General features: G+C 43.2%; 1 protein-coding gene across 2 annotated transcripts in view; it reads right to left on the bottom strand.

Moving 5' to 3' along the window:
• Positions 1–12774, bottom strand: part of LOC137368229 (dedicator of cytokinesis protein 2-like) — a 1222644-nt gene that overhangs the window by 1008358 nt on the left and 201512 nt on the right. The gene's annotated exons all lie outside the window — the stretch shown is intronic.

Raw genomic sequence — 12774 nt, forward strand, 5'->3', positions numbered from 1 at the left:
GCTGGGTCCCCTATTGTTTGTCATTTATATAAACGACATAGATGACTACGTGGGGGGTAGGATCAGTAAGTTCGCGGATGACACAAGGATTAGCTGAGTGATTAACAGTGAGGTGGAGTGTCTTAGGTTACAGGAAGATATAGACGGGGTGGTCAAATGGGCAGAAAAGTGGCAGATGGAATTTAATGCTGAAAAGTGTGAGGTGATACACTTTGGAAGGAGTAATGTGACACGGAAGTATTCAATGAATGGCCTGACACTGGGAAGTTGCGAGGAACAAAGGGACCTTGGCGTGTTTGTCCATAGATCTCTGAAGGCAGAAGGGCAGGTTAATAGGGTGGTGAAAAAGGCATATGGGACACTTGCCTTTATCAATCGAGGCAGAGATTACAAAAGCAGGGAGTTCATGTTGGAGTTGTACAGAACTTTGGTAAGGCCACAGCTGGAGTACTGTGTGCAATTCTGGTCGCCACATTATAGGAAGGATGTGATTGCATTGGAGGGGGTGCAGAGGCGATTCACCAGGATGTTGCCTGGGATGGAACATTTAAGCTATGAAGAGATTGGATAGGCTTGGGTTGTTTTCACTGGAGCAGAGAAGACTGAGGGGTGACCTGATCGAGGTGTACAAGAATATGAGGGGCATGGACTGGGTGGATAGGGAGCAGCTGTTCCCCTTAGTTAAAGGGTCAGTTACGAGGGGTCACCAGTTTAAGGTGAGGGGTGGGAGGTTAAAGGGGGACTTGAGGAAGAATTTTTTTACCCAAAGGGTGGTGACGGTCTGGAATGCCCTGCCTGGGAGGGTGGGAGGGTGGCAGGTTGCCTCACATCCTTTAAAAAGTACCTGGATGAGCACTTGGCACGTCATAACATTCAAGGCTATGGGCCAAGTGCTGGCAAATGGGATTAGGTAGACAGGTCAGGTGTTTTAATGCATCGGTGCAGACTCGATGGGCCGAAGGGCCTCTTCTGCACTGTATTATTCTGTGATTCTGTGTGATTCTACATCAGGTAGGCAACTTGTTTTGCCAGATTACCCTGACAGAATAGGTGAAAATCATCTGTATTGTGTCCAAGTAAGCATACTACAATTATTGAATTAACAGACCATTCCAACAGGCTGGAGGGTGAATTCTAATTGTGCAATTATATATTCCACCCTTTCTTCTTCAAGCATCACCAATTTTAGAGACAATAATATTTTATTTTATTTTTATTTATTTAGAGATACAGCACTGAAACAGGCCCCTCGGCCCACCGAGTTTGTGCCGACCATCAACCACCCATTTATACTAATCCTACACTAATTCCATATTCCTACTACATTCCCACCTGTCCCTATATTTCCCTACCACCTACCTATACTAGGGACAATTTATAATGGCCAATTTACCTATCAACCTGCATGTCTTTGGCATGTGGGAGGAAACCGGAGCACCCGGAGGAAACCCACGCAGACACAGGGAGAACTTGCAAACTCCACACAGGCAGTACCCAGAATTGAACCCGGGTCGCTGGAGCTGTGAGGCTGCGGTGCTAACCACTGCACCACTGTGCCAACATGGGAAAATTTATTTAGCATTTGAAAAATATTGGGCTAACAAATAAAGTCAGCACTGATTTGTTAAAGACAAGTCATGTTTGACTAACTTGATCAAGTTTTTTGATAAAGTAACAGAGAGGGTTAGTGAGTCCAGTGCAGCTGATGTTGAGTACATGGTCTTTCAAAAGGCATTTGACAAAGTACAACATAATACTTGTTAGCAAAATTAAATCCCATGGGATTAAAGGGACAGTGGCAACGTGGATACAAAATTGCTTAAAGGAACAGAAAGCAGAGAGTAGTGGTGAATGTTTATTTTGCAAATTGGAGGGAAGTATATAGTGGCAAATGTGATTAATTGGATAGTTCTACCCAAGAGCCAGCATCGGTACGATGGGCTGAATGGTCTCCTTCTATGCTTTAACATTCTACGATTCTTTGATAATGCCTGTTTGTATTCAGGACTTCCCATCCAGATCTTGTCTCTTCAATCAAATGATAGTCCAGATCTTCCACAGTTTCTTTCCTTTAGGTTAACTCTTTCCCACTTGCTCTTGTTTGTGTATTACCTCTTAGATACACCTGGATGAGATCATTTCAACTGCCCCCAACCACTCAGAAAATATTCCAAAATAAACAAAAAACTAAATATGTTGAACATAAAGTTTCATTTGTCGCACTTACATGTCCATTATTTAAATCTTTCTGGTTGCTTTGCATAGGTCATGGCCTTTGTTTCCACTAGATTGTGCTGGCTTTTTGGCACAATTCCCCTGATATACAGGCGCAAAAAAAATCACAGAAGTTTAAGCACAAACTGTTCCGTGATCTTTTGTGCTAGTTTAAAAATATCATGCTGAAAGCAGGCCCGCTCACAAAACTGACCATACCCCCAGGGTGAATTAACCACCATCAGGAGTTTCCGCTATTTGCACTCATTTCCAGGCCTTCGAGGAGATTCCAAAAATTAAGTTGGATCTTTTAGGTGCAAGGGCTCTAAAAGGAATGTTTTACAGCTTTTAAATAATTTTTAATAAAAATTTACGAAGGATCTGATTACTGCACCTATTAATCAGCAAACGGTTCTGCATATTTTTGCAGTAATTTAAAATCGAGTTACTTACAAGTGGTGGATTGACAATGTGATTTAAAATGATTATTTTTTGGGGGATAAACCTATTTTTTTCTGTATTAATCCCAATGCACAAAGCTATTAAATATATCAAGGAATATTTTTTAAAGCAAAACTTAAAAAAAAAATTTAAACACTGCCCAACTATGGTGGTTCATGGCAGATTGCATTTGGTGATTTGCGAACAAATTCAGCTGAAACTCAGGAAAATAAAAACACTTTCACACCTGGACCCTGATCGCACACAAAGTGGAAACTCTACCTGCATATTTCTATGGTGCTGACGTTTACCATGGTGTATTCCATCATCTCAGTCTATATTTATCCAAGCCCTAGCCAATACCTCTCTTCGCCCAGCATGTGGAAGTCAGGCCCACATTTTGATCAGGAGTAAAGTTTTCTCTAAAACTGATTTTGCTTGTTCTGATGTTTGGATATCACTTGCATTTCTCAGGAATGACACTGAATGCCTTGATAGAAATAGGGCAGCTGTGCAGCATTTTTCTGTTCCAGTTATATTTAAATCAGGGAACAATAGATTTTCAGATCCCTTTCACATTCAATGGCATTACCATCACAGAACCAAGATCCTGGAAGTTACCATTGACCAGAAACTTAGCTAAACCAGCCAGCACAGTGGCTGGCACTGCAGCCTCACAGCTCCAGCGACCTGGGTTCGATCCTGGGTACTGCCTGTGTGGAGTTTGCAAATTCTCCCTATGATTGCGTGGGTTTCCGGCGGGTGCTCCGGTTTCCTTCCACAGCCAAAGACTTGCAGGTTGATAGGTAAATTGGCCATTGTAAATTGCCCCTCGTGTAGGTAGGTGGTAGGAGAATGGTGGGGATGTGGTAGGGAATATGGGTTTAACGTAGGATTAGTATAAAATGGGTGGTTGATGGTCGGCACAGACTCGGTGGGCCAAAGGGCCTGTTTCAGTGCTGTATCTCTAAATAAATATAAATACTGTGGCTACAAGCTCAGTTCAAAGGCTGGGAATTCTGCGGTGACTAACTCACCTCTTAATTCCCCAAATCCTGTCCACGATTTACAAGATACAAGTCAAGAATGTGATGGAACACCTGGATGAGTGCAGCCCCAACAACAAGAAGCTCGACACCATCCAGAACAAAGCAGCTCGCTTGATCAGCACCCCATCCACCACCTTAAACATTTACTCCCTCCACCACTGACGCACAGTGGCAGCAGTGTGTACCATCTACAAGATGCACTGCAGCAATTCACCAAGTCTTCTGCGACAGCACCTACCAAACCCGTGACCTCTACCAATGAGAGAAGACGTATGGGAACACCACCACCTGTACGTTTCCCTCCAAGCTACACAACATGCTGACTTGGAAATATATCACCATTCCTTCATTGCTGCTGTGTCGAAATCCTGGAACTGCCTCCCTAACACCACTGTGGGTATACTTACATCACGTGGACTGCAGCAGTTCAAGAAGGCAGCTCATCATCACCTTCTGAAGTGCAATTAGGGATGGGCGATAAATGCTGGCCTTACTAGCAATGCTCACATCTCATGAACAAATAAAAAAAAAGCAAAGGCAATCAATGGATATGGTGATAGTGTGGGAAGGCGTAGCTGAGTATATTTGCTCATATTCTCCTATGTTGTTAAGTAGCAAGTCTGGCTACTTCTTCATAGTTAGTAATGGATGAAGAAATCTATCCAGTCCATTCAAACGCCTCGAGAAATAAATCTAAAGTCCCTGCTAAAAAGCATTCAGCTTTTTCTGAATGATTACTGTGACATTGCCTCGACAACTCCACTGGGAAATCCGTTTCATATCTTGGTCACTCTCGGTGTGAAGAACATCTTGACATATATATGGGGAGGTCGTGCCATAGAGGTAATCTCACTGGACTAGTCATCCAGAGGGCCAGGCTGATGCTTTGGGGACATTGGTTTGAATCCCACCAAGGCAGATGGTGAAATTTGAATTCAATTAATGAAATCTGGAATTAGAAGCTAATGTTGTTAAAAACCCATCTGGTTCACGAGTGTCCTTTAGGGAAGGAAATCTGCTGTCCTTACCTGGTCTGGCCTATGTGTGACTCCAGACCCACAGCAATGTGGTTAACTCTTAAATGCCCTCTGAAATGGCCTAGCAAGCCACTCAGTTCAAGGACAATTAGGGATGGGCAATAAATGATGGCCTAGCCAGCAATGCCCACATCCCATGAAAGAAAAAAAAAACATAATTCACAACAAATGAGGAAGACAGACAGACCATCAGGCCAGTCAGTGCTCACTCAACCTATTAGATGGAGTACCATTCTTCTCAATTCTAATCTGGCCAATTTGAACCTGTGACATATTGCCTCACTGTCAAGACTTAGTTTAGCACAAGACTCTGGATTTATCATTTTTACATTGTTAGTTGTCTTATCTACACTTCTGTGATGCCCTTGCATGCTCCTGTTTTCAAAACTATACAGCAAAGATGTTACTGGCTTTTGCTGGGATGTTTGATATTCTCATTTTACAATTTCTAGTCTTGAATTAGGCTTGCTTATTCACCAAGTATATCTGTATACAATAACCTTCCCCTTTAAGGCATCCCATATCATACTGATTCTCTTTAAGTTTCAATATTCAAATTAACATTATATGGTAATGTAAACATTATGGTACTGAAATAGTAATCTACAAACTTGGACTAATCATCCAGAAAATGTAAATTCAATCCCACCACAGCATTTTGCGAATTTCAATTTAGTTTAAGCAAAGCTGGTATCAGTTAAATTGTCCATGGGGTTGTCAGATGATCATGAAAAACACAACTGGTTCGCTAATGTCCTTTAGGGGAAGAAGCCTGCCATCCTTACACGATCTGGGCCTACATGTGACCAGATTCACACCCAATGGATTTGAATCTTGGCTGGCTTCTGAAGTAGCTTGGCAACCCACTTTTGACGCAACTATCAGATCATGGCCAACGATTCAACCTTCTCAAGGGAAATTGGGGATGGGCATCCAGAAAATGGGAACAGGAGTAGGTCATTTAGCCCTTCAGCCTGTTCCACCATTTAATGCGATCATAACTGAACTGTGATCTAATTCCTTTGCCCGTAATATCTAGCATCAATTGCTGTTTGTGGAAGAGAATTCCAAACCTTGGCCACTCTTTGTGTGTACAAGTGTTTCCTAATTTCACGCCAGAAATGTCTGGTTTTACTTTTCAGACTATGCCCCCTAGACCTAGACTCGCCAACTAGTGGAAATAGTTTCTGCCTACCTACCCTATTAGGTCCCCTTGATATCTCGAAATCAAATCACCTCTTAACCTTCTGAATTTACCAGTGATGCCCACATCCCATAAAAGAATTAGAAAATATATATAGTAGCAGACACAAATTTGAAAGATTAAAGAAGCAGTTTCTTTTCAAAAAAATAAAGCATTCGGCAAGCCTTTTCTTTCTCTGTACCTGTATGACTGCCGCAAGCAACTCCAAGTTTGTAGATTACTAGTTCAGTACCATAATCTTGACGGTACCATATAATATTAATTTGAATATTGAAACTTAAAGAGAATCAGTATGATATGGGATGCCTTAAAGGGGAGGTTTATTGTATACAGATATACTTGGTGAATAAGCAAGCCTAATTCAAGACTAGATGATTCTCATCTCCCCAGTAGCCAGGTCACTGCCCCTTTAAATGAGACACCCGGTTTCCAAGACCTGAAATAGCTTGTTCTTTTAGATTTGTTAAATCAGCAACTGATCAGCTCCAGTGGAGTCAAAGGAAGCGTGAAATTGACAGTGACAAATGGGAGATATTCTGGAGTGTGTTAGGCCTAAACTCTTAGTAATTATAGTTTCAAATTGTATTCTGCGGCGATTATTTTTGATTGTATTTTCCAGGAGATTGTTCTAATAAATCAGAATTCCTTAAACAAAAAAGAAATATGTTTTCTTCAAATTTAACTGAACTCCCCGAGTTTAATTTCACACCAATTCCAGTGTTTTACCTATCATTCCATTCAGCTTGATTGTCCCTACGTGTGAACAGGTGTAATTTGCAAACTTTCAATGTACAGATGGAAATATTGGAAATAAACTGAGTTGACCTTCCGTCTCATCATTGCACAGTGCTAAGTAATTGCATTTTATTTTTTTAGAGCTCATTGATAGCTCAGTGGGGGAGTGATACTGTTCGGTGTGGAACTCTACCACACAGACTGGAATGGTAGGTTTGGATGACGAAATGTCCCTTAGCTCATTTAATCGCAACTTTCCAATCGCCCAACTCTTTTGTCTTTCCATTATGTAGAATTACGTTACACAGACTTACATAGAATTTCCAGCCATTTTTGGTCCAATCAGAGTCACTTGAGAGACTGAAGTCCCAGCACAGAAATCTAGGCTGACACTCCTGTGCAGTGCTGAGGGAATGCTGCACGGTCAGAAGTGTCGTCTTTTGGATTGACATTAACGTGAATGTAAAAGATCCCATGGCATGGCTTTAAAGAAGAGCAGGAATGTTATCCCCAGTGTCCTGACTAATATTTATCCTGCAATCAATGTTACTAAGAACAGATTGTCTGTTCATTATTACATTAACTTTTGTGGCTGCTTCCATGTACAAATTGGCCGCCACATCTTCTAGTTTGCGGTGACTACACTTTAAACGTACTTCAATGGTTGTAAAATGCTTTCGGGCATCCTGGAGTCATGAAAGGCACTATATAAATGCAAGTCTTTGTTTGGACTATTTTGTGCTGATGTTTACGCAGCACACAAGACTCCTCTCATTCTATCGACCTCATTTCAGCCTTTCAGAATATTTTTCTAATCCCTTTTCTCTTATGTACTCATCGAGTTTCTTTCTGAAAGCATCTAAGCTAATTGCCTCACTCTCACTACCCATATTAGCAAATGACACATTCTCACCATTCTCTGAGTAAAGACATTTCTTCTTATTTCTTGCATTTATAACCCTTAGTTTTGGATTCTCCTACATTTTTTCTACACCTATCCTATCCATTGAGTCATAGAGTCATTTTTGCATAGAAGGACACCATTCGGCCCATTGAGGCTCTCTGTAGAGCAATCCAATCAGATCCATTACTCCAGTCTATCCCAGTAGCCCTTCAAGATTATTTCCTTCAAGTGCCCATCCAATTTCCTTTTGAAATCATTCATTGTCTCCACTTGCACCTTCCTCATAGGCAGCAAGTTCCAGATCATTACCACTTGCTGAGTAAAAAAGCTTTTCCTCACATTCCCTCTGCATCTCTTACCCAAAACCTTCAATCTGTGTCCCCTAGTCCTTGTACCATTAGCTAATGGGAACAGCTTTTCTTTGTCTACCTTATCTAAACCTGTCGTAATCTTGAATATCTCTATCACATCTCTCCTCAATCTCCTTTGCTCCAAAGAGAACAACCCCAGCTTCTCCAACCTAATCTCAAAGGTAAAATCCCTCAAACCTGGTATAAATATTGTAAATATCCTCTCACCCTCACATCCTTCCTAAAGCGTGGTGACCAGAATTGGACACAATACTCAAGCTGTGACCCATCCAGAGCTTTCTAAAGGTTCAGCATAACTTCCCTGTTTTTGTACTCAGTACCTCTATTTATGAAGCCCAAGATCACATATGATTTTCTAACTAGTATCTCATTATGTCCTGCACCTTTAAGGATCTGTGCACATGAACCCCAAAGTCCCTCTGTCCCTGCACACTCTTTAGAACTGTGCCATTAAGTCTATATTGCCTCTCCCTATTCCTTCTGCCAAAATGCATCACCGCACACTTGTCTGTATTAAATTCCATTTGTCTGCCCATTCTGCTAGCCTACCTATGTCCTGTTGCAATCGATTTGTATCATCCTCACTGTTTGCCACAACTTCAATGTTTGGTGTCATTGGCAAATTTGGAAATTCTACTCTCCATTCCAAGATCCAAGTCATTGATATGTAGCAAAGAAAAGCAGTGGTCCTAGCATTGATGCTTGGGGAACACCACTGTCTACCATTCTCCAGTCTGAAAAACACCATTTACCCCAAGACACTGTTTACTGTCCTGAAGCCATTTAAAAAAAATCCAATTTGACACTGACCGTCCTATTCCATGAGCCACAATTTTGGTAACCAGCTTTTTATGTGGTACTTGGTCCATATCAGCCTCCTCTTGAGGTCGCCAACATCACAGGTGCCAGTCTTCATATATAAGGAGAAAGAGGGTAACTAGAGAAAGGATTGGCCCACTAAAGGACAAAGGAGGAATGTTATGCTTGGACTCAGAGAAAATGGGTGAGATTCTAAACGAGTACTTTGCATCGGTATTCACCGAGGAGAGGGACATGACGGATGTTGAGGTTAGGAACAGATGTTTGATTACTCTAGGTCAAGTCGGCATAAGGAGGGAGGAAGTGTTGGGTATTCTAAAGGGCATTAAGGTGGACAAGTCCCCAGGTCCGGATGGGATCTATCCCAGGTTACTGAGGGAAGCGAGAGAGGAAATAGCTGGGGCCTTAACAGATATCTTTGCAGCATCCTTAAACACGGGTGAGGTCCCAGAGGACTGGAGAATTGCTAATGTTGTCCCCTTGTTTAAGAAGGGTAGCAGGGATAATCCAGGTAATTATAGACTGGTGAGCCTGACGTCAGTGGTAGGGAAGCTGCTGGAGAAGATACTGAGGGATAGGATCTATTCCCATTTGGAAGAAAATGGGCTTATCAGTGATAGGCAACATGGTTTTGTGCAGGGAAGGTCATGTCTTACCAACTTAATAGAATTCTTTGAGGAAGTGACAAAGTTGATTGATGAGGGAAGGGCTGTCGATGTCATATACATGGACTTCAGTAAGGCGTTTGATAAGGTTCCCCATGGCAGGCTGATGGAGAAAGTGAAGGCGCATGGGGTCCAAGGTGTACTAGCTAGATGGATAAAGAACTGGCTGGGCAACAGGAGACAGAGAGTAGCAGTAGAAGGGAGTTTCTCAAAATGAAGACGTGTGACCAGTGGTGTTCCACAGGGATCCGTGCTGGGACCACTGTTGTTTGTGATATACATTAATGATTTGGAGGAAAGTATAGGTGGACTGATTAGCAAGTTTGCAGACGACACTAAGATTGGTGGAGTAGCAGATAGTGAAGGGGACTGTCAGAGAATACAGCAGAATATAGATAGATTGGAGAGTTGGGCAGAGAAATGGCAGATGGAGTTCAATCAGGGCAAATGCGAGGTGATGCATTTTGGAAGATCCAATTCAAGAGTGAACTATACAGTAAATGGAAAAGTCCTGGGGAAAATTGATGTTCAGAGAGATTTGGGTGTTCAGGTCCACTGTTCCCTGAAGGTGGCAACGCAGGTAAATAGAGTGGTCAAGAAGGCATACGGCATGCTTTCCTTCATCGGACGGGGTATTGAGTACAAGAGTTGGCAGGTCATGTTACAGTTGTATAGGACTTTGGTTCGGCCACATTTGGAATACTGCGTACAGTTCTGGTCGCCACATTACCAAAAGGATGTGGATGCTTTGGAGAGGGTGCAGAGGAGGTTCACCAGGATGTTGCCTGGTATGGAGGGCGCTAGCTATGAAGAGAGGTTGAGTAGATTAGGATTATTTTCATTAGAAAGACGGAGGTTGAGGGGGGACCTGATTGAGGTGTACAAAATCATGAGAGGTATAGACAGGGTGGATAGCAAGAGGCTTTTTCCCAGAGTGGGGGATTCAATTACTAGAGGACACGAGTTCAAAGTGAAAGGGGAAAAGTTTAGGGGGGATATGCGTGGAAAGTTCTTTACGCAGAGGGTGGTGGGTGCCTGGAACGCGTTGCCAGCGGAGGTGGTAGATGCGGGCACGATGGCGTCTTTTAAGATGTATCTAGACAGATACATGAATGGGCAGGAAGAAAAGAGATACAGAACCTTAGAAAATAGGCGACATGTTTAGAGAGAGGATCTGGATCGGCGCAGGCTTGGAGGGCCGAAGGGCCTGTTCCTGTGCTGTAATTATCTTTGTTCTTTGTTCTTTGTTCTTCAGCCAATCCAATTCACTCCACGTGATATCCGGAAACGGCTGAAAGTACTGGATACAGCAAAGGCTGTGGGTCCAGACAACATCCGGCTGTAGTACTGAAGACTTGTGCACTGGAACAAGCCATGTCCCTAGCCAAGCTGTTCCAGTACAGCTACAGCACTGGCATCTACCTGATAATGTGGAAAATTGCCCAGGTATGCCCTATCCACAAAAAGCAGGACAAATCTAATCTGGCCAATTACTGCACTTTATCATCAGCAAAGTGATGGAAGGTGCCATTGACAGTGCTATCAACTGCCACTTACAGAGCAATAACCTACTCACTGATGCTGAGTTTGGGTTCTGCCAGGGTCACTCAGCTCCTGACCTCATTACAGCCTTGGTCCAAACATAGACAAAAGAGCTGAACTCCGGAGGTGAGGTGAGATTGACTGCCCTTGACATCAAGGCAGCATTTGACTGAGTGGCATCATGGAGCCCTAGCAAAACTGAGGTCAATGGGAATTGGGGGAAAACTCTTCACTTCATACCTAGCACAAAGGAAGATGGTTGTAGTTGTTGGAGGTCAATCATCTCAGCCCCAGGACAATGCTTCAGGAGCTCCTTCGGGTAGTGTCCTAGGCCCAATCACCTTCAGCTGCTTCGTCAACAACCTTCCCTCCACCATGAGGTCAGAAGTGGGGCTGTTCACTGATGATTGTGTGATGTTCAGTACCTTTCGCAACTCCTCAAATACTGAAGCAGTCCATGTCCATATGCAGCAAGACCTGGACAACATTCAGGGTTGGACTGATAAGCGGCAAGTAACATTTGTACCACACAGGCAATGACGATTTCCAATAAGGGAGAATCTAACTATCACCCCTTGACATTCAATGGCATTATGAATTGCTGAACCCCCCACTATCAACATCCTAGGGGTTACCATTGACCAGAAACGGAATTGGAGCAGCCGCATAAATACTGTGGCTTCAAGAGCAGGTAAGAGGCTGGGAATTCTGTGGCAATCTCTTGACTCCCCAATGCCTGTCGATCATCTACAAGGCACAAGTCAAGAGTGTGTTGGAATACTCTCCACTTGCCTGGATGGGTGCAGCTCCAACAACACTCAGGAAGCTTGACATCATCCTGGGCAAAGCAGCCCGCTTGATCGGCACGCCATCCACCAGTTTAAACATTCAGCCCCTCCACCACCGACACACAATGGCAGCAGTGTTTACTATCTATAAAATGCACTACAGCAACTCATTAGGCCTGCTTTGACAGCACCTTCCAAACCCACCTAGAAGAACAAGGACAGCAGACGCATGGAAAGACCACCGTCTGCAAGTTCCCCTCCAAGTCGCACACCATCCTGACTTGGAAATATATCGCTGTTTCTGTCGCAGGGTCAAAATCCTGGAACTCCCTCCCTAACAGCACTGTGGGTGTGCCCGCACAGAGGGACTGCAGCGGTTCAAGAAGGCAGCTCACCACCACCTGCTCAACGGCAATTAGGGATGGACAATAAATGCTGGCATTGTCAGCGATGCCCACATCCCATGAAAGAATATAAATAATCTTAGATAACATCCATTGCTTTCCCTTCATCAACCTTCTCTGTTACTTCATCAAAAAATTCAGTTAGATTAGTCAAGCATGATCTGCCTTTTACAAATCCCTGCTGGCTCTCCTTAACTAATGCAAACCTCTCCAAGTGCCTGTTGCTTTTCTTCCCCCGATTATTGTTTCTAAAACTTTACCCACCACTGATGTTAAACTGACCGGCATAGTTACTAGGAATGCCCTTACACTCTTTCTTAAGTAAGGGTGTCACATTTGCCACTCTCCAATTCTCTGGCACCTCCCTCGTATCTAGAGAAGATTGGAAGATATGGCAAGCTTTACTGTTATCTCCAGTCCCACTTCCCTTTGCAACCTGGGATGCAAGCCATCCAGACCAGCGACTTATCGATTGTAAGCATAGCCAGCTTTTCCAGTACGTCCTGCCTATCAATTTTCACCTCATTCATAACCCCTACCATATCAGCTTCCACCGATATTTTGTCAGCATCCTCTTCCTTAGTAAACACCAATACTGCCC

Source organism: Heterodontus francisci, chromosome 1 (assembly GCF_036365525.1).
Source record: "Heterodontus francisci isolate sHetFra1 chromosome 1, sHetFra1.hap1, whole genome shotgun sequence".
Lineage (NCBI taxonomy): Eukaryota > Metazoa > Chordata > Chondrichthyes > Heterodontiformes > Heterodontidae > Heterodontus > Heterodontus francisci.